At 39.0% G+C, this 22326-nt stretch overlaps 1 long non-coding RNA gene across 2 annotated transcripts; it reads left to right on the plus strand.

The window, feature by feature from the left end:
- The first annotated feature begins 1620 nt into the window (after positions 1–1620).
- On the plus strand, positions 1621–20918 carry LOC140497173 (uncharacterized). 2 transcript variants are annotated; one of them, XR_011964556.1, is made up of 4 exons: positions 1621–1889; positions 4400–4552; positions 11950–12054; positions 12896–20918. It is a non-coding gene; the product is annotated as an uncharacterized lncRNA (long non-coding RNA). The 2 variants fall into 2 exon arrangements; XR_011964557.1 differs by lacking the exon at positions 4400–4552.
- The last annotated feature ends 1408 nt before the right edge of the window (positions 20919–22326 follow it).

Below are 22326 nucleotides of genomic sequence, written 5' to 3' on the forward strand. Positions count from 1 at the left end.
CAGTATGGAAGTGTCATGCCTACTCATAGGCTTGGTCCCAGTATCGATTGACACAGAAGTTTTAACCTATTCTGTTTTCCCAGCCTGGGCTGGTTTGTTCCAACTTAGGCAGCCTGGTGGTTATCTGGTCCCCTAGAGCAGCCATATTGGTGATGTCCTTAGTGAAAATGTCTGATTGACTTTAGTCCTACTGTAGCTTAGAACTCTCAGACCAAAGTGATCTACTGGTCTCAACCCACCCAGAAGCAGAGACTACAGAGTCAACCACCATTGTTCAATTTAAGGCATTTTCTATAAAGTATTGGTTCTTCCAAGTTCATTTCCAAATTTGACATAGGTGCTAGATGAGTCCACATCCCAGCTTCTGGAGGGTTGGGTTGAGCTGGTCACTTTATACTTTTATGTCTACTACCTGACTTCCTTCAAATTCCAACATGGATTGAAGCTCCTAGATATCTGGTGCCTCATCATTATGACCATTTGAAGTTTATAGTGGTTTGCCTCTAGCAGCAAAAATAAAATGTTGTTTGCCGCTCAAAGCCTTTTATAAACTACTCCCCTTCTGCCTTTCCAGTCTTTTACACCTTACTCTCTGACACATATGCTTAGATCCAGTGACACTGGCTTCTCCCTGACTGTTCTACAAACAAGAACTATCTCAGCTCTGAGCTGTCCTTCATGCCTGGAATGCTCTCCCTCTTCCCCTCAGACTGCTGACCTCCCTGACATCCTTTAAGTCCCAACTAAAATCCCACCTTCTATAGGAAGCCTTCCCTAACCCTTCTTAATTCCACTGCTTTCCCTCTGTCCATTATTTCCTTTTTATCCTGTATATAGTGTTCTTTGTATATATTTGTTTGCCTATTGTCTCTTTCTTTAGATTCTAAGCTCCTTGAAGGCAGGAACTGTCTTTTCCTTTGTTTTGCATCTGTAACCCTTGGTACAGTGGCTAGCATATAGTAGAAACTTAATAAATGTTTATTAATTGACTGATTTTTCAAAGTCATAGTATTCCTTCACTTAAAAGCAGGAAAAAAGAGACACAATAGCCAGAGAAGTAACAGAAGCTCATGAGCTCTCAGCTTTATGCTGGCTTTGGGAGAGAGCCTGAGGCTCTTAAGGCCTACGGTTGGCTCATCTTCCATCTCCAGTGCCATATAGGGCCAGAAAAAAACAGGGCCAAGATATTCATTCTGGCAAGTCAATACCATTCAAATGCATCTCAGTTATGACTGCACAGCCAATCACAAAAGTTTCCTTTCATCACATGGTTAGCAGACCAGAACCAGTTAAAGAATGTCTGCACATGCTCCAAAGTCTATGAAGGAATTGTACCAACTAAGCATTTTGCCTGTGCTTGTAAGGATTGGGTTAATTGGACAGTCACTCTTTTAAAGAGGGATAATGAAAGGATAGCCTGAATGTTGTACTGAAAGACCCAAAATATTAAAAAGACCAGTAGAAGGTCAGAGAAGGGAGATTTCTTGGACAGTCCAACCTTGGGTGTTGCCTTCTGTTTGTAAGTTCAAGTGTTTGAGACCTGACTCTAAAGAGAAGGGGAATTCCTGAGTAATACACCTCTTCAAGAAATGAGATCATTACACACATGAACTCTGATCTTAGAGGAAAATAGGTGGAGGAGCAGAAGACCTGTACTTTTCTCCTTGCTTAGGGATTCCCACAGTGTGAGTTCAGTTGTTTGCCTTTCAAGAAGCCCAAAGTGTTTGTCTTCAGCATTGGGGGAGGTAAGGTGGAGTCTAAAGACAAAGGGCATCAGAAATCTTGGAGGAGGTGGCTAGAACCATATGGGAAGGCTAGAGATTTACTAGAATTTCAGGGCATTTTCCCCACTGACAACGCTGAGTTCAATTCCTTCGAAGGAGAATTATGTAAGTATTTGATATGTTTTCTGTATCTGTTTGTAGACTTCACTGAGTTCTTTGTGTCTTCTTCCTTTTTTTCCCTTGTGGGATAAAATAAAGATTGCTCTGTACCCTATATGTAGTTGTTACTTTGAATGCTTGTATAAGACCTTTGGATCCCAAGTTCAAAATTTTATGGAAACTTAGGCAAGTGCATATTAGGAGATTTCGTAGTGTAAACTCTTAGTAGTGAGTGGCATGGTAAGCTGAAAGAGAAAATAAGTCTTTCTGAATACACCCCTAAGATCAGGTTTGAATCGTATGAGCCCAAAGGCTGAGGGGTCCTTGTCATGAGTAATAGGAGATTTATGGAAGGACTCAAAAAAAGGAAGTATGGGGAGTAAGCACTCTGAATCAATGGATTCACATTGGAGAGATTATGAATTCATTGAAGTATCAACTATAATTCTCTCTTCATTAAAGGAATTAGGATAATTTAGTTCAAAAGCAAAAAAAAATTAACATCAAGATTTATTGTTGAGATTTTTTTGTTTGGGAATTTTTTTTTTTGCTTGAATTATCCGTATAAAAGTCAAAACTAATTACAGTAAACTCCAAAAGTAGAGTCCAGATCTACAGGACTGGAAACATTTACTAAACAAATTCATTGGATATTCAATATGCATTTGTTACCTTGAATGCTTATGCAGGAGTGGAGAACTTCATTACAGGAGTAGAAAAGAAGACACAGGCATATATGCAGGTTTCTCAGAGTATGATATGCATGGGGTTATGTTCAACTCTATTTTTAAACATTGTTTGGATAGCACAGAGTGGATGTAATAGCTAAATAGTAACTGTTTCTCTTTTACCATGAGCCCTTAGGGTCTTCCCCTCCCAGTTTGATTTTTTTTGTTTTTTGATTAAAGGAGTCATCCCTTGAGTAACTTAAAGGAAGCCTGTTCATTGAATGGGTGTATCTTATTCAAAGTAAGATTGTGATAAGACCTGAGCCTGAAAGGGTGAGGGTCTCCTATTGCATCCTGGGTCATTTCAGTCATCCTTATGAATATCATGCCACTGGACCCAGATGGCTCAGGAGAAGAAAGTGAGGTTGATGACCTTGCACAGCTCTCCCTCACTCAAATCAAAGTCAGCATCATTTTGATGTTATGGTCCTTTGAGAATGAAGGACAAAACACAACAAATAGGGTAAAATCCCATAGGATTTTAGAAGAAAGTACGTTTCTTCCAGGATAGAAGGCAGGACCGAGAATCATATCCTGATCTGACGCATACCAAAAGGGAGACCCAGAATCTTTTATATTTCTTTTTTGTTGCTCTACTAAAGTTGTGGGTGTAAATCTTCAGCTGAGTTATGAGATCATCATTTGGCTAGATGATAATAACCATAAAACTCACCTTCTCCAGAAGCTCACACAAGGCATGGCTTTAGGGTTGAGGTGAGATAGGAGGGTGGAACTGTTTCAGCACGTACACCTTCCCTGACCTAAGGAGCCTGAGGGATGGGTGAGGATTGCCTCACCCAAACATCTCTTCTTAGTGCAGTAGTCCAGAGGAAGTGGCCATTACATATTCTATGAAATGTACTTTCTACAGTCTGTCTCTTTTCATAAATTTGCCGCCCCTACTACTTCCTGGAATCACCCATTTTCTCATGCTTCAGTCAGTCAGTCAAATCTTTATTAAGCCCTTACTATGTGCTTCCATCACTAATGCCTACCCTGTCTTAAGAGGGAGAGGCTATAATTCTGTAACTTGATTGATTTATCACCTAATGCTCTGTAATACATGACTTCTAGGACAACTGCCAGTGCTTGCTCTCACTGAGAGCATTCTATAAGGCTTATCTAAGAATAGAATCTTCTTCTTTACTTTGTAGGGCTAATGGCTAGTTGGTTGGAGGAGTATAATTTTCCTGACTTGGGCTACCAGAAATTGTACAAAAACATGTACATTCTGTTCTAGGTCTGTTGACTTGGTCTTGGATAGTAGATTTAATGAGGTGGGCATCAAGGCCAAAGAATTCCTGATGGCATTAGATCAGGCAGAGCTATAATATTGAATTATAATTCTGGTTCTGTATGTCAGATAGTCTTACCCATCACAAATGGCACAAGAGGTATCCTGAAGGAAAAATGGGAGTTGCTTCGCAAGGAGGAAGTGACAGTAGTTCCCTCTCTCATTTGTTTGAGCTTATCATGATGGATAACATTTTATGTGTTAAATGGACATAGATCATATTCCCTAGTTTTAATTAAGTTGACCATTGGAAAATAGACACTTTATAATGCAACTCCTTGAGATGAGAGATTTTTTCATTCTTTGTATCCCTAGTGCATATCACTGCCCTTGTAGGTGATTAATAAAGATTAATAAAGACATATAAATTATGTGAAACAATAGAACTTAGGGTGACTAGATGAGAGGATGGAGGAGTATGTTTCTTCTCTGAGTCAATCGCCTTGAGGTCCCTTATTGGCTTATACTACCATACCTTTCCCTTCATTTCACAGGGTTTTCACTCTGGTGTTCTTCCAGGCCTACCCACCCACAAAGTCAAGGGTGAGACTCTGAGGGAAAGGATCACCCCTTTCCCAGTACAACTGTATCTGGTTGGACAATCTTCTGAATAACTTCACCCAATTCTCATCCTATTTTTGCTCCAGGTAAAAAAAAAAAAATTAGCAATGGTTCCATTGAAAATCATGCCTACCAGCCAGTCCACTGAGAGGTCCATTATTGCTATGTTCCTATATAATATTCCTATTATTCCTATAGCTACTGCTGTAGAGCAAAGGAGACATTGGTCTTCCGCCAGTCTTTGTGTTTCTGTAGGCCTGGGCTAACTCTTGGATTTTTATCTTTCTTTGTATGCTATACAATATATTGCATGCTGTATTATATATGTGTATATGTATATGTGTGCATGTATAGATATAAACATATGTGTATAGATGCATATATAGGTACGTATGCACACAAATTTTTATATATTTCTATACATATATACATATACATACATACAACTTATGAAATTTATCTGATCGACTGGAAAAGTACACATGTTCCTGATGGGTATGCCTTGGTTCAAAGTTAAACTTTGAGGAAATCCTGTTTTCTTCTACTGGACTGATACAGCTGACTAGTTAGCACTTGGCAGGCTCAGTTAGACAAGCGTGTCCTGCTTCTAGGTCCCCATTACCAGGTACTCACGTACCTTGATTTTCCACATAGTTGCTTGTCAAATTAAATGAATCCATATGGATGTTTCCAATGAAATAGATAAATTGAAGTACTTATTCACGTTACCAAGTTTCACATGTCTGAAATTCATTGGCTCTGAGTTGGAAAATAATTTGGAAGTCGTCTGGCTCAACTTACCCCTGCCTCAATTTACACATGAGAAAACTGGGAAAGAAGTGAGTTAGTTGTTTAAGGTCACAGAGTTAAGATAAAGGCTTACCTCCTGATATCTAATCCTGTGTCTCCCCATGCTAACATCATGTTGCTTGGTCCTAGTTTATTTTTTTTTTTTTAAATGTTGGTTAATTTTAGGATTTGTTTACAGTAAGCTTCTATAAGCACAACTGAAATATGTTTAAGTTCTTATAAATCAGAATGAGAGACAGAGCTTGCTTTGGAGTCTGAGGACTTGGATTCTAATCCCACCTATGACACTTATTAAATGTATGAACTTTGGGTAAATAATAACGTTCCTGAGCCTCAATTTTCTCATCTGTAAAATGAGGGGCTTAGACTAGAAGGCTTCTTGATGTGTTTTTTGTTGTTGTTCTAAAACTACTAGCCTACGATCCCATGACTTTTCCAAAACCATATCGATTAAGCAAAACATTAGCTTCCCAAAAAACAAGCAGTTTGGAAGTGCTTCCAATCAAGCAGTTGAAATCAAATGCTTTAAAAATCTCAGATCTGGGGCTAATCCCCACTCTTGAATTTAGCCTTGGGTCATAGAATTACTGACCACAATTTCTACATGATTCTGCCTGGCCTCAATAGCCACAGGCTGTTCCTCCTTCTCATTTGGCAGGTCAGTTTAGCTCAATTTGAGACAAGTCAATGGAAGCAATTATCTGTGCATCCAGACTTTTTTGTATTGTTAGCTGATTACTGAATGTATGTTCCAAATGTCCAAAATCCAATTATCTCCCTAGGCTGTAAACCCAATGAGGGCAGGAAAAATGTCTGTGCTTTCTTCTGAATTCCCACTCAAGTATTTCAAATAGCACTAGGCAGTTAGGCTCTGTAGTCTGTAGGATTTTTTTTGTTTTCTTGGTCTAGACCTATAATTTCATTTCTGGAGGGAGTTCCCAGTGTGGAAACTCCCTGCACTCATGAGATCCCTGTCATTTAGTCTGTGATTCATTGTCTCAGTGACTAGGGCCACTAGGAGATTTTAAATGGCTTGACCATGTTTGCAGAACTAATATATGTTAGAAGCAAGACTTCTTGACTCTAAGGTCAGTTCTCTTCCCATGATGCCATGCAGCCTCTCTGAATTGGAAAATGTGCAATCTGGAAAGGACCTTGAATTCTTTCATTGAAAGGTATCCTAACACATGATATCTGGAAAAAGCAAACAATGTTCATTCTTTTACTTAAAATTAAGGTTTTGGTTCCATGTTTCTTTGCCACTAAAATTCATAACAAGACAAAATAAGAAAGGACAAAAGCACTGCTCTGAGCTCCCAGGTAGTCACCAAAGTAGAAGTTCCTTCCACTTCAGTAGACACTTGTATCATCTCATTTATTTTCAAGTAAAAGCAACAAAACTGAGTATTTAAAATACAGATAAATAAAGCATCATTAGATCTAAGGGGCTAGTATTAGGGGGTTAAAATGGAACCACTTCTTGCTTTGCCTCTAGGAGAGGGGTCATGGTTTCAGAATGAAATGGGATCTGAGCTTCTGGAGTCCAACATACACAACTTGACTTTGCAAAGAAAAAAAGATCTCTTAATTCAGAAAAAGGCTGCTTGATTTAAAAGCCAGTGCTCTTTTTTTTTTTTTTTTTTTTAGTTTTGAATGGCCTCCAATTTTCTGTAATCCCTGGGCCAGTTTCTTGAAAGTTAGTAGAGAGGTGAGGGGGGAAACACAAACTTACCAATGTTGAAAAACACAGGTTCCTGAGAACTTGAGGTCAACTAATGCCAAAGGTTTATGATCTGTGGTTTGGAGAGGTTACTGTATATTAACATATAATCTGGTTTTTTACTATCCTTGGCTATCTATATTTTTGAGGGGGGTAGGAGGAAGTTTTGAGGGTTAAGCCTGGCAGGCAGTAACACCACCACTGCAGATTCAGACCCCTGGCAGGCTTGGCCCTCCATCCTCCCCAGGAAGGGCAAATAAAGCCAGAAGGCTGTTTGCTACTGTAGGTGCCTTGGAAGATGAAACCTTGTTTGCTCCAGGAAAGTCTCAGAGGACTTTATGTAAGAGATGGTGCAGGGAGGTCCCTGAAGTCCTGGCTTCTTTTCCAGGTCTGATCTGATATCTCCGGAGTCTATTTGCTGTGGAGGCCCTTGGCCTTTTTCCTAGGCCCTACATAGACAGCTGAGTCTTGAGAGGGCTTACCCCCCACCCGCTTCTCTTTCACTCTCTCTCCAGGGGATTAGAAGTTAAAATGTATTTGTTTGTTTAGCTTGAAAATCTCCTTGGCAGGACTGATCTCGCCCTTTAGGGAGTGTGTAAGAGTGGGAATAGTTAGGAAAGCATTGGAGTTCAAGTATGGGGCCTTAGCATCTTGTTTTCCAAGGGGGCACTGAGGGAGCTTTTGGAGGTCACTGCCGTCAGGTAAGACTCTCTAGGGAATCAGTCCCACTCTGGACTGATGGTGAAGAAACTGCTGGGAAGTCAGTCCTCAAAACTCAGAATTCATAGGATCGTTGACTAAGAGCTAGAAGGAACCTCAGAATCCATCTTTTGCAGCCCTTTTGTATTACAGATAACAAAACTGAGGCCTAGAAATATGAAAGTGACTTGTCCAAGGTGACTCAGCTAGTTAGGAGCAGATCTGGGATTCAAACTCAAGCCTGGTGATACTAATTTCAGTATTCCTAATTCAGTGCATTTTTTCTAGCACCCTTCTCTTCCCAAAGGAAAAGATAATTATCAGCGCATAGAATTAAAAGTTGAAGGGATTAAATTGGGGATTGAGAAAGAATTAAAGAGTGGATTCAGTGAAAGATTGGAGGCAATTTAGTCAAACCCTCTTATTTTATAGTTTGGGAAGCAGTGGTCAAAAGGTGACTTGCTCAAGGATCCTCCAGGCAATAATGAGTCAAGAGTTGAACCCAGGTTCCATGATTCTCCACTTAGCTCTCTTTTTATTGTACCACACTGACATGCCACTCATTTTAAATGGATGGCCTGTCCTTGGGGAATTCGGCTGCTTTTATTCCAAATAAAAGACTTTATGATCTCATCAGGGGGCTGAAGCCAGGAAGTCCTGAACTCTAATTCTGGCAGGGCTGAATGACTGGCTATGTCATTGTAACTGAGTCACTCCCCTTCCAGCTCCACACCCCTGGTGTAATTCTCACCAGTTGGAACAATAATGTCCCTAGACCTCCTAGGAATTATCAGCAGAACATACAACTAAAAAAAAACAAGATAATTTCAAATACCAAGGATCACCCATCTCCTCTTGGATTCCATCTGAAGGGTTTGAATAAATTGGGCTTGAGTCTTCAAGGTTGCATTTATCTTACCACACCCAAAACATACCATTTGTAGGTCCAAGGGATAAAATAAAAATGGCAGGGTATGATCTTGGCCCCTTCACCATCCTTTGTTTTATTATTATTTATTATGTCTTCTCTATTTTATTATTTTGGGGTGTGTGTGATAGGTATTAACAGTCAACTTAAGTCCAGGTAACTTGAGTTGCTTGATATTTCTTTAAGCCCCTCAACATATTGAGACAGCGATTAAGCATTGGCCCAGGAGGTATCTTTGAGTCATCTCTCTAGATCACTCCCTTCCTCATCTGTAAAATTTAGAGGGTAGGACTGGATGACCTCTTAGATTCCTCCCAGATCCAGAGCGAGGATCAATGTGATCCATACTGCTTCCAGTCTCAGCCCTGATGTTCTTTCATGGTGTGACTTTGAACAAGTAACGTCATCTCTCTGGGTATTAGTTCTGTCATGGGCTAGATGACCAAGGGATGATATAAGTTCAAAGACAATTGAAGGTTATTAGAGGTGGAGAATCAATTCACCCATCCATCAGTCTGTCAGTCAACAAGCATTTATTAATCACTTCTCATGGTTTAGGCACTATGCAAAGCAATAAGGATACAAAGAAAAGTTAAAAAAAATGGATCCCTGTCCTCAAGAAGCCTACATTCTGTCAGAGGCCCTTCCAAATCAACTTGTGAATGAAATAATGACATAGGGATCTTAATTTAAATGTGACCTTTTATTTCAGCTGCTTTTTTGGCTCTGGGCCTGGGGTTTGTCTTGGTTTCCTTTTGGCTTCAGTGCAGGTTACTTAATGTTGTTGTTATTTTTTTAAATCCAGGGTCCATGTATCTGCCAAAGGAAGAGGCAGCTCCAGGGGGGTAGCCTGTGTGTGTCTTCCTCTGCTGAGAACAGAAACAGTGACTAGGTTGTCAGTACAATAAATCAATTCCTGAAGGGTCAGTTTAAAATGATGACGAAGTATTATTTTTATTGTTACTGCCTCTGCTCATTGAGTGACGCTTGCCCCAGCTAAAGTAATAGGGACCCATTTTGTAGTTAACTTATTTACACTTTACCCAAATGCTTTATAAACATTGGTATCCACCTTGAATAGTGGAAAAAATGCTATGCATATATGCATATATATATATTCTATCTATCTATATTTATAAAAGTGGAGAGAATTTGGAGAGAGAGGACCTGGGTTCTAATCTCTTTCCTGTCACAATTTTCTTGGGCAAATCACTTAATGTCTCCGGGTCTCAGTTCCCTCATCTGTAAGAAAAAGGCATTGGACAAGATAACCTATAGAATTCTTGTCAGTTCTAAATCTATGATCCGATAGAAGCCATTAGATTATAAGCTCCTGATGGCAGGGATCTGGTTGGGACTTTCATCTTCCTCTGTTTGGCCCATAACTCGAGATTTCAACCCAATTTCAAAAGCAAATGTAGTCTTCAAATGCTATAATGAGGTGAGCATAATTTTGCTTTACTGAGTAGGTTTAACAGAGGGCCAGCAATCAAACATTGAGTAAAACAGGCCCCACGTGGGGAGCCAATTGTCACCCCTAGTCAGTAAGTACAGAATTAATTCTGCCTGGGCAAACCAATGATAGGAAAGCCATTTAGGTAGCTAGACAGGCGTGGGGAGTTGTGTCTAGGTCAAGGTCTAAGATGAGACATACTGACTCACCCTTTGGCACTCACTTTCCTAGGTATTGCTTGACATAGACATAGTTTTGTTACATTTCTTAGATATGGGATACAATTTGGTACTTCTTTGAAAGTACCCTATTTACTCAAATAAAGGTCGCCTTAGTGTAATAGGTGCATCCAATGGAGATCTGTCCTCTAGCGGCTGCAACAATAACTTAACAAATTCTCCATGGAGGTCCTGTCCAGGATAGGTCCATAGGTTGAGACATCTGAACATAAAAGAGGTCTTAGCTATCATCTGGTCCAAATGAGTCATTTTACAGGTGAGGTCACTGAGGCTCAGAGGAATTTAGTGACCTGACCAAAGTCACATAGCTTGGAAGTCCCAGAACCAAGACTAGAACTCAAGGCTTTTGTCGTCTACTTTGGGGGCTCTTTCTATTTAAGCTGTTTAACCTACACGAGTCATATGGTCTCTAGGCTCTTAAGCAAGATGGTATCTAATACTTATATTTTTCAAACATATATACCTTTTCTGCTTAAGGTAAATAAATAGATTTCAATTACAAGACAATTTTTTATCAATATATTTTAAAAATGTAATTTAAAATTTAATATATTATTATATTATGTTACATATTGTTATTTATTATAATATGATAAATTTAATTTAAAATTTAAAAAATCACTTTTCTGTGATTCGCTTTTTATTTAGCATATTTTTATTTGCTGAGAAGATATTACAGTAGGTACCAGGGACATAGAGAGTAAAATTACAATATGATTTAGAGTTCTCTCACCACCTTGAGAAGAGGGCTAGCTAGTATCTGAGAAGGACTTCAAACCCACATCTCTTTTAACTTCACCTCCGCTATACCACACTGGCTTCCATTCCCAAACTGGAAGGTGTTAAAATAAGGATATGGCCTGAGAGGACTGAAATGTAATCTGGCAATAAGAGAAGAAGATTGAGTTTCAGTCTTCCTGGATTCTAAGCACTGTCCTATTTGTTATTTTTATGCCCGTTTCATAGTTTGGTAAACAGTATATAATTATTTGTATTAAGGTGAGAGGAGGGAGGACAGACAGATGTTTCCCTAAGGAGTAAAGATTGACAAATACCTGATTAAGGCTTTGAATGAAAGATCTATTTAGGTGAAAGTTATATTTGTAATCTTGGAGCTAAAACGGACCTTATAGATCATTCATTCTAACCTCCTCAATTTATAGAGGAGCAAACAACTAAGAGCCAGGTGAAGGGACCTAAGTTCCCACAGGCAATAAGATGCATAGGTAGAGGTAACCTTTGGCTCTAAAACAAGATTCTTTTCCAGTGTACCATGCTGTTTCTTTAAATCTGATTTGTCTCTCCATCAAGCATCTCCATCACCTCTAAAATAATTTCTTAAAATCGCAGTGCCAATTAATTTTAAAGAGCAATTGCTTTTGGCGGGGAGCTTTGTGTGCAAGTTTAAACTTTGGCTTTCAAGACTCTTGACTCTATCCTAATGATATAATCTTCTTTCCTACTTTTCCCTACCCCCAGACATGAACCCCTAAACTCAGCTCCTCAATATTCCTAGAATATCTCCTGCTCATTCTTGCCTCTGTGCTTTATTTTAGTATGCTTTATTTTCCCCTCATCCCAATCGTACTTATCTCAAAATTTCTGCTTACTTGTCTCAAATTTTCCATCTACAGGAAACCTCTTATATTCCCATTAGAATTCCAGAGTGACAAAGAATCTGGGTGGTCATTCAGCCTAAACTATACCCAAGAAGAGAATGCCTCCTACAAGGAATCCAGGTAGTTAACCAACTTTTGCTTAAAGATTTTAAGGGAGAGAAAACTCCTATCTCCAAAAGCAGCCTATTTCACTTTGGGACAACTCTAGTTATTAGGAAGGTTTTTTTTTCTTCCTGATATCAAGTCTTTATTTTCCTCTTGGCAATGTTTAACCAGTGCTCATAGTTGTACCTTCTGGGGCCATGCCAAATAAGCTAGCTTCTTCTACACAACAGTCCTCAAGACACCTACAGAAGGCTATCCCCCACTATGTCTTTACTATTTTAGATTAAATATCCCCAGTTTCTTAAATGGATCCTCATAAAACAGGAACTCAGTGCTCTTAGGACATTTTTCGTTTAACACTTGATCATACTGTCTTGCCTCACTAACTAGATTACAGTCCCCTTAAGGGCAAAGCATGTCTTCTATTTCTGTGTATTTCACAGCAAGTAGTGCAAAATAGATAATTAGTATTGGTTTGTTGATTGGTGAATGTGATATATTGCAGCTTGAGGTCCTTTGAGACCCATTTCAAATCCTCTCACCCTCATAAAGATCTCTCTGAGTTTCCTTGCTCACAAAAAGGACTTTTCTCTCCTGCAATGATTCCAATCCAGACAACACAGTTCAGGACTTGTACTAGATGATACATTATCTTGTGCCACTTTCATTGTTTCTCACATGTCAATCTTGTCTCCTGAAAGAGATCAAAAGCTTCTTGAGAGTTAAAACCTCTGTTTTTGTGTTCATCCTTGTTTTCCAAGAGGATCAATGATGTCACGGGGTGATAACTTGCATGTGAATTGGATTTAAATGAGGCAGAGTTGCACAAAGTCAGTAGCCTCATTTTCTCTTCCAGAGTCATTGAAGTCCAGTGGCAAGACAGAAATCAGGATGACTGATGATGGCCCAGGATGCGGTGGATGACTTTGGCATCTTCAATGTCTGAACAAGCTCTAAATGCTCCACAGCACCTGCTTCAACACAGATGGGTTTGAGGCCTACTGGTTCCCTCAACCTGGTTTGGCCCAAGACAGTTTTACTGGGGTATACTGACTGTACTGCAGTTTCTTCTGTCTCATGGACACCTTAACCAATGTGATGTTCAATAAAATATTTTACTGGTTAAGAGGTAAGATAGCATAACGGATAGTGGTAGACTTGGAGTCAGGATGATCTGAGTTTGAATACTGCTTCAAATGCCTGCTAGGTAAGTTGTCGCCGTTGTTCAATGGCTCAGTCATGTCTGACTCTTTGTGACCCTGTGGACCACAGTACACCAAAACTGTCCATTGAGTTTTCTTGGCAGTAATTTGTTATTTCCTTCTCCAGTGGATTGAGGCAGAAGTTAAGTGATTTGCCCAGGGTCACACAGCCAGTAAATGTCTCAGGCCAGATTTTAAGTTTAGGTCTTCCTTACTCTAGACCCAGCTCTCCATCCAATGTGTCATCTAAGTAAGTAACCCTACATAAATCACTTAATTTCTCTGGGCCTCAGTTTCCTCATCTGTAAAATGAGGTGGTTGGACTTAATGACTTTTCTTTCAGGAAAGTTCTCTTCCAGCTCTTAAATCTAGTGTCTAGGCTCTATGTTTCATTGTCATAGCTAGAAATGTTAATGAAAAGGCAACATATTTTTTTCTTCTTCAAGTATTGGCCTTGTTTCTGGGAAGAATATCTATGTTTTCATTTCAAAACACTGTTTTTTTTCCCCCTTCCCTTCCCTCTGGCTCTAGCATAATATATGGAAGAAATTAATTTCTTAGCTTGTGTTATTTTTTTTACACTTGCCACATGACTCACAGAAGGCTTTCCGTGTTTAAGCCGCGTGTCTTCGGCAATGTGAATTCTATTTTGGCACAACACATTTCTCTCCAGGCAGCCATTGCACAAAATTCTTGCTCCTTTCTCTCTTCCCCATAGCTCAACCTCTGTGACCGGGCCTGCTTTCAAAATAGAATCATCATTCGAACAACTTGACAGTGATAGATGAGAGTGATGGGCTTGAGTTACAGAAGAATCTTAATTCCCAAGGGAGCTCTTTGCACTGGGTCTAGGGGAAGGAAGAAGTCATCATCCTCCTAGGAGAGCTTGGCTGGCATACAGCATTCTGACAGCAGGTGGGCAGCCTGCTACTAAATTGGTACTTCTGGTGTTATTTCAGCAACCATGCTTCATGTTTTTGACCTAGCAATTAGTTCCTTAAAAAAAAAATCTTACCACTCATGGTCTATATCTCTGCTAGAGTTTGCCGAGTTTGTGGGTTTTCATTGGCTATAAATCCATATGGGAGAAGGGGCCTTCCCACTGTTTAGGTTGCAGAATCACAGAGTCGAGTTGTAAGGAGTCTTACTTAGAGGTCCTCTAGTCTACCCCTCATCTTTACAGATAAGGAAACTGAGGTCCAGAGAGGTTGTGACTTCCCTAAGGTCAAACAGGTAATAAATGTCAGAGGCAAGATTTGAACTTAGTTCCTTTGTCTCCAAATTCAACTTGGATCATCCCAACCATTGAGGCTTGTTCATGGTTGGTCACAGTAATACTCAATGTTTTTCTTAAATTTTTTTTTTCTTCATTAACTTTGCCTTGTTGCCAGACTCCTTCATCTCTTTTCATGCTTTAAACAAAAACCCTTGAAGATAAGGAAAGGAGGTACTTATTGCCCAGTGGAGAGTTCTTAAACTGTCTGAAATTTTACCTGTTAACATAAGGTTGACTTTCCCACTAAAGAGAAGTCAGTTCATCAAAATCTCCAGTGGTGATGATCACATCCTGATTTCCCCCTGGTTCAGTTAAGTCATTTTCAACTAAGTTATTTAAATAAAGAGAAACTGGATTGTACAAGCTATCAAACCACTATCGAAATGAGACACTAATGGGAAAAACAAAGGTATATATCTATGTCTATATCTATTTCTGTCTATCTATGTCTAGATCTATATCTCTAGATAGAGATGTCTAGAGGTAGAGATATCTATATATACACATAGTACACACACATATACTTATATTAAAATTGAGGGGGTAATTATTTTGCTAGGTTTTGAATTCTTCTAGGGTACACCAATATAATCCCGTTAAAAATATATGTATGTGTGTGTATGTGCAGTCTTCCTTCCTTCCTTCCTTCCTTCCTTCCTTCCTTCCTTCCTTCCTTCCTTCCTTCCTTCCTTCCTTCCCTCCTTCCTTTCTTCCTTCTTCCCCAACAGGAACAATAAAACCAGTCAACTATAATAAAAATCAAAGTTTCAGTTATTATCGTGGAGTTACTGTTGAGGAGAACAAAGCAGCTTTCCTTTTCTGACATTAGAATTGAGAAACCTTGTGGCAGAAAGAGCACTGGGCTGTGAGCCAGAATTAGAACGTGGAACCCCAATTCTACTCCTAACTAGCTATGTAAATCTTGGGCAAGTCCCTTAACCCCTTCTGAGCCTCATCTATAATGTGAGAGTGTTCGAATGGTTGAGTTAGATTATATTATGATTTCTTAGATATGGGAGAATAATCAGGGCAGTGATTATCTAGTAGAGGGAGGCTTTTCCCTGAGTTGGGCTTTAGAAGGTGGTTAGCAGACATTTATCAAAGCTGGGAGGAGTTGGATAGTGTCTGTGACAATGCTTCGGAAGTGGTAACTTCCTATACTGATGGAAAAGGATAAAATAGTAATAATAGTATTAATGACAAGGATAATTACTAGCCTTTAAGGTTTGCTTAGTGTTTTAGGTATGTTAACTCATTTGATCATTACAACAGCTCTATGAGATAGGTCCTTTTATTATCTTTATTTCCTCATAGATAGGGAAACTGAGGTACAGGAAAGTTAAGTCACTTCCCTAGGATACAGCCAGTGAGTATCTACTATGTGACAGGATTTCAACTCATATCTTACTAAAACTGAAACATAAAGAAATTAAGTAAGTGATGTACATGGGCTTGCATAGCTAAAAAGTGTCTGAGGCAGGATTTGAATTCAGATTTTCCTAATTCCCAAGCCCATGCAGATTCTATCCATGGTGCCACCTCCCTGCCTTTTTGTCTATGTAACTTTTCCTTGCTTTTCTTTCACAACAACACCATGCATGATGTCTCCTGGTCATTATGTTTATTGCCATCTTTTAAACCATTGCTCTTGACAGCTGAGCATAGCTTGTAATTTGGCAATCAGAAATGGAAATGGAGGCCTTGGGTATAAAATGGACATGAGTCCTTGGGGACAACCTCTCACCCATCCCGCATCTTATGAGATGGTCTTAAAAATGTAGAGGGGACTCAACTATATCTTATTCTTGCAATCCAATGACCCCAACCCTCCAAGAGGTGTCCCTTCCCCCTTTTTCCTAGACAAGTGATTCCATATATTTGGGGGAACTCATTGCATGAAAACTTTCACTGATGCATTGTAGATTGGTACTCTGTGTGTAACTTAAAAAACTTCCTGGGGGCACTCAAAAACTTCCTTATGACAACACACCTAGTACATCTTAGAGGTAGAATTTGCACCCAGTTCTTTCTTAATTCAAATCAAGTCCTCCAGCCACTACAGTGTATGTCTGCACTATACTGTTTTTCTATAGCATCTTTTCATAAGGTGCTTCTCTTATGTCAGCAATGTCAATCTGCATTTATTAAGCACCGACTGTGCCAGGCACTGTGTTCAGGGTTGGTTGTATGAAAAAAATGCAAAGGTGGTTGCTCCTCTCTGGGAGCTCACAAGCTAATGAGAGAGACCACATTGAAACCACGGTGCACATACAAGTGATATATAGGATGTAGAAGAGATAATCAGAAAAGGAACTAGAATTATGCAAGATGCGAATGCTGATGCTTAGCAGGATGGGAGATGGCTGCTCCAAGGAGAAATGCCTTGTTATCCACTTTGTATTTTTCTCTTTATTTTATTTTTAATTTATGGAATAAAACAAGCTTTTCCATATGATAGTATAATGAAAAAGATGACTGCACATGAAACTGTAAACCTATCATATACAAATTACTATTCCTTTTAAATATATAATAAAGTAATTTTTTTCTTTTTTCCCTTTTTTGTCTTCCCTCCCCTCTTCCCCACCCTACCCTAGAGATGACTACTGTTAGACACAAATATGTGTGTATGTGCATATCTATATAATACACACACATTCTATACAAACTTCTATTTATCAGTTCTTTCTTTGGATGCAGATAGTGTCTTTTTTTTATGTCTTTTGTAGTTAATTTCCATCACTCAGCAAAGGCTGGTCAGTTCACTGAATGGATATTCTTGAGTCCTTCTGCACCTTTCCAATCTCTCTGTTGTAGCAACTACACAATCACACCCAAGCTGTACTATAGAGTTAGACATTTCCAGGGGAACTTGGGAGTTTGCTGCTTCCCTTCTAGTACTCAGACCCCCCAGCCCCTAGGAAACCTTTGGTGGTGGCTCTGTTGCCCCTCATCCCCTGCCAAATATGAATTAATGAGCAACCCCTCTCCTAAAGCCCACCTGCACTGTGTTTGAAGTATAGCACAGATCTGGGTGAAACAGGAGAGGGATGTGTGTGTATAATCAAAATAATGGGCATGCTTACTACTCAATAGAGTTCCTTTCATCTAGGGTGCTCAAAGTGTTTTACAAACACGGACTCATTAAAGTTCCAACATCCCTGCAAGAGAGGTCAGCCCTATTAGATCCATTTTGCAGGAGTGGAAACTGAGACACAGTGTCATTATGTATTTAGTTCCAGGCCACCCAGCAAGTTGATGAGATTTGAAATTCTTGATTCATGTGCCTTGTTTTAACTGAAGGAATAACACAAGAATTGGAGGTGGGGGAAGGGGGAGAAGGGAGAAGAATGAAGAAGTTGAGCATCTCTGTACTTATCCATATAAGGGATTTCCAGTATGGAAACTCCACTTAGCAGTGCAAATTGTTTACTTGTCTATAAGTTATCATTTTAGAGATTTCCCTGGGACACTGAATGGTGAAGTTGCTTATTTGTTGTTGCTGAGTCATTTTCAGTTGCGTCCAATTCTTTATGACACCATTTGGAGTTTTCTTGGCAAAGATATTGGAGTGGTTTGCCATTTCCTTCTCCATTTTACAGATGAAGAAACTGAGGCAAATAGGATTAAGTGACTTATCTAGGATCACACAGCTAGTATCTGAGGCCAGATTTGAACTCAGGAAGATGAGTCTTCCTGACTTCAAGCTTGGCACTCTATTGTGTCATTTAGCTGCCATGAAGTGATTTAACTATTAGATAATATTTGTAAAGCATTTATTTAGTACAGTGTCTGGCACATAGTAGGTATTATATAAGTGCTAGTTATAACAACAACAATAATAACCATAGGCAATAATAATTGCTATTTTATTTTTTATAACTATTTTATTACTTTTTTTAACCTACAGTCATACAACTACTATGTATCAGAGATAAGATTTTTTTTTTTTAACCTATAATGTCTTCAAGAATCTAAGATGGGTACCGTATCCACTGAGAAATTCTGCCTCTCAACCACAAAAATACTTGCTCAGTACTCCAAGGATTTTTCATTTTATCATCATGGGAATTCCCTCCATTGCTGCATATTGCAATCCCTCTACAAGTTAGCACTCAAGAGTTATCCATTGCCTCAAATTTTATCATTTTGTAACCAACTGGTGGTGAACCTCACGCATCTGTCTAGGGTGATCTTCAGATGAAAAATGTAGAATTTGTCATGGAGTCTATGCTTGGAGCCAACTCACTTTGGAAGGGCTTGCCACTGGCTTCACTTGCAGAACGGAAGGTTCTCTACATATTGTAGTGAGGCATTGAAGTTAACTACAAGAATATGGAGCATAAAAAGGGAAGATAATTTTTCCACACTAGCAGTCTTCTGTATTTGGTGTGCACTGTAGTAATAAACTAAGTTCTGAAAAGCCATGCTTTTTGATTGCAAATGGCTGTAGAAATCATGGGTTATCAATGTTGGGGAATATTATTGAACTATCAAAAAGAAAAAGAATATAAGAAGTTCTGAGAAATATGGGAGGACCAGGAAGAAAGGATCCAGAGTGAAAAAAGTGGAGCCAAGAGAATATTATCTGTTTCATGTTCTTTAAAATGAGGGGATTGGACTAGATGACCCCTAAGATTCTTTGCACCCCTAAATCTATGTTCCTAATATAAAGAAAAACCCACTACTATAATGAAAAATGTAAGAAAACTAAAAAGGAATTGAATTCCAATGATATGTAATGAATAAATCTCTATCCTAGAGAACTTAGAATGAAATATACCTCCTTCATCCATCTATTCATCCACCCATCCATCCATCTATCTATCTATCCATTCCTTCCACAAACATTTATTAAACACCTACTAGATGTTAAACACTGGGGAATCAAAGGCAAAAATGGAACAGTCCCTGTCCTCAAGGAGTTTATATTGTAGGGGTAGGAGGAGGAACAATACATACATTGAAAATTAAATCCAAAATACATATACCAAGTAATTTCTAGGGAGAGGGCACTAGCAACTGGGGAGATCAGGAAAGACTTCATGTAGAGGGCACTACTTGAGCTGAACTTTAAGGAATCCAGGGATTCCATAAAGCAGAAAAAGGAGGGTATGTATTCCAGACGTAGGAGAGGGCTAATAATACAAAGGCCTGGAGGTGGGAAGTGGAATGTCATGTTTGAGGAACAATAAACAAGCGAATTTCACTTCAGTGTGGATAACACATGAAGAATAGTAACATGCAATATATCTGGTAAGGCAGGATACAGCGAGATTGCAGGAGTGAGGACAACAGATTCAAAAAGCAAAATACTTTGTGAGAGGTGGTCCATGTAAAATCATAGGACCATAGCTCTAGAGCTGAAAGGGACCTTGGGGCCATCTAGTTTGACTCCCTCCCTGATTTCCATTTTACAGATGAGGAAACTGAGACCCAAGGAGATTCAGTGAATTATCTAAAGTCACACATGAACAAGTGACAGAAGAGGATTTGAATCTATGCCTTCTGAATCTAGGCAGGGGTTCTTAACCTGAATTTTAAAAATATATTTATTTAATAACTATTTCAATATAATTGGTTTCCTTTATAATCCCATTTTATTCATTTAAAGACAGTCTTTGAAGAAGGGATCCATATGCTTCACCAGACTGCCAGAGGGCTCCACGCTTGACAAAATAGGTGAAAAAGCCTTGGCCAAAAACCTGGATTCTTTCCTCTGGCCCATTGTGCCAATTGGCTTTTCTTAAATGTTTCTCTTTGTTACAAAGGAAGGATCAATGGACATGTGGGGTAACTGGAAATGACTTTGGTGGAGAAACAAAAGGCAGTGATCTAATAACAATAAGCTATTGAGTGGGGTAGGATACTTTTGTGACAAGTCCTCTGCTTTGCCTGGTTTTCTGTTCTCTCTGGAAGATCTCATGGAATGGCCTACTCTTTCTAAGTCACAAAAACCCAAGATTAGATTATGGAAAAATGGCCAAAAAAGAGCCTGCTGAAGTGAAGGGAATTTTGATTGAATATGGCATTGTTTTCACCAACTTATTTGCTTTGTCCCAATAAAACTCTCAATCAAACATTTGTTGGAATTAAGGAAGTATATACTAAAATTTCAAAACAAAACAGACCAACAAACCAATTTAGCCCAATGTAAAGACAACGAAACCCTTTGTATTCACCATTTAATACAGGGTTTTGAACCCACCAAGTGATAAGCCTGGAAATAAATTGCTGGATTTTCTTCAGTGTGGAAGATCATCTTTCAGATTTCCTTGGGAACTTGCCTGTTCTCGTCTGCCCACCTGGTTTTTGCTTTGATATCCCGAACATTATCATAACTTTTATTGTCTTTACATGTCAGTCAAACCCACTTCGCTAAATTACTTTCATTTATACATCCTCTCCTGCTATTTTGGTTGCTCATCAGCTAAGATTTAAGGTGAAAACTTTTCTTCTGCTTGACAGAGAGGGAGGTGAAAATTACTATGTGAACAGAAAACTACAGGTTACGTAAATAATATGTCATTGTATATCACGGAGTGGAGTCTTAAATCAATTCATTAGTTAGTATAAAGCTTTTGTGTACGCTTTTAAAATGCATGTACAATCTGCTTGGATATAGTATAGTTAAAGTTCCTTCTCTTTCTCCCTTTCTCTCTACCTCTCTGTCTCTTTTTTTTCTCCTCTCCTCTGTCCCTTTTCTTTCTGTCTTTCTTCTGTCTCTCTGCTTGTCTTTCTCCCCTCACCCTGCCCCCATCTCTGTCTCTCTTTCTCTCTCATTTTTCTTTTTTTTTTATTAATTAGCAACTTTCCTTGTTCCCAATACTGTTGAGCTGAATTTATTTCTAAAGATTGTTTTTCTTACTTACAGGCTTGGTTTTCATTTTTTCCCTGTTTCCCCCCTTCACTTTTAAGCACATCCCTAGCCCTAGGCTAAAGTATGCATTTTATTCATGGAAAGTAGAGACAGACATATGCTATGCTCTTCAAGGGGTGAAAGGCAAGCTGAGATATGCTGGATTAATAAAAGAGGGCCAGACAAAGCAGCTGGTGTATTCAAACTGTCCTAACTACTCTAAAGTTGCTACAAACATCAAGCGATGAGCTAGAATACCAGAAAATACTCACACCAGAAATGCTCTGTCCCCTCTTCTATTTAGGGAAATGTCTCTCCTCCGGCCCCAAACTCAGGGATTAACTTAATGGATATTAAGGACCAGAATTGGGGTTTACCAATCATCCTGAAAGTAGAATAAGGTAGGGATAGAACACTGGTTTTGCACATATCATGTGCCAGGATAAAAATTGGCTACTTGGACTTTCTCATCTTAGATTTATTAGTGTGTACATACACACACACACACACACACACACACATGTATTTATATGTATAAGCCTCCCATGAAAGTTTTTCAAAAGCCATATAAACCTGGAATGATCTCAGTTAATCAGTTAGCCAAGCTGTTTATTACTGACCCAGTACAAACTAACATCTAATGTTGCTCCAGATATAGCCATCCAGCTGTATACCAAGGCCATTTGCCTGCCATGTGGCTATTGGCCATGACTCCATTTCTTGTTCTGGGTACAGTAGTCAAATCAGTAGTACCATTGTTTCTTATTAGCTACCCTGCTTCCATTCTACAGACCAGATTCCCTTCTTTGGTTAGTGCTGTCCTATATGTAATCTCTTCCTATTAAAATGTAATCTCCCTGTGGACAGGGATTGTCTTTTCATATATAGCTCCTCAGAATTTAGCACAGTGTCTGACCCATAGAGAGTGTTTGATAAATGCTTTTTTTTTT

This window comes from Notamacropus eugenii, chromosome 3 (assembly GCF_028372415.1).
Source record: "Notamacropus eugenii isolate mMacEug1 chromosome 3, mMacEug1.pri_v2, whole genome shotgun sequence".
Classification (NCBI taxonomy): domain Eukaryota; kingdom Metazoa; phylum Chordata; class Mammalia; order Diprotodontia; family Macropodidae; genus Notamacropus; species Notamacropus eugenii.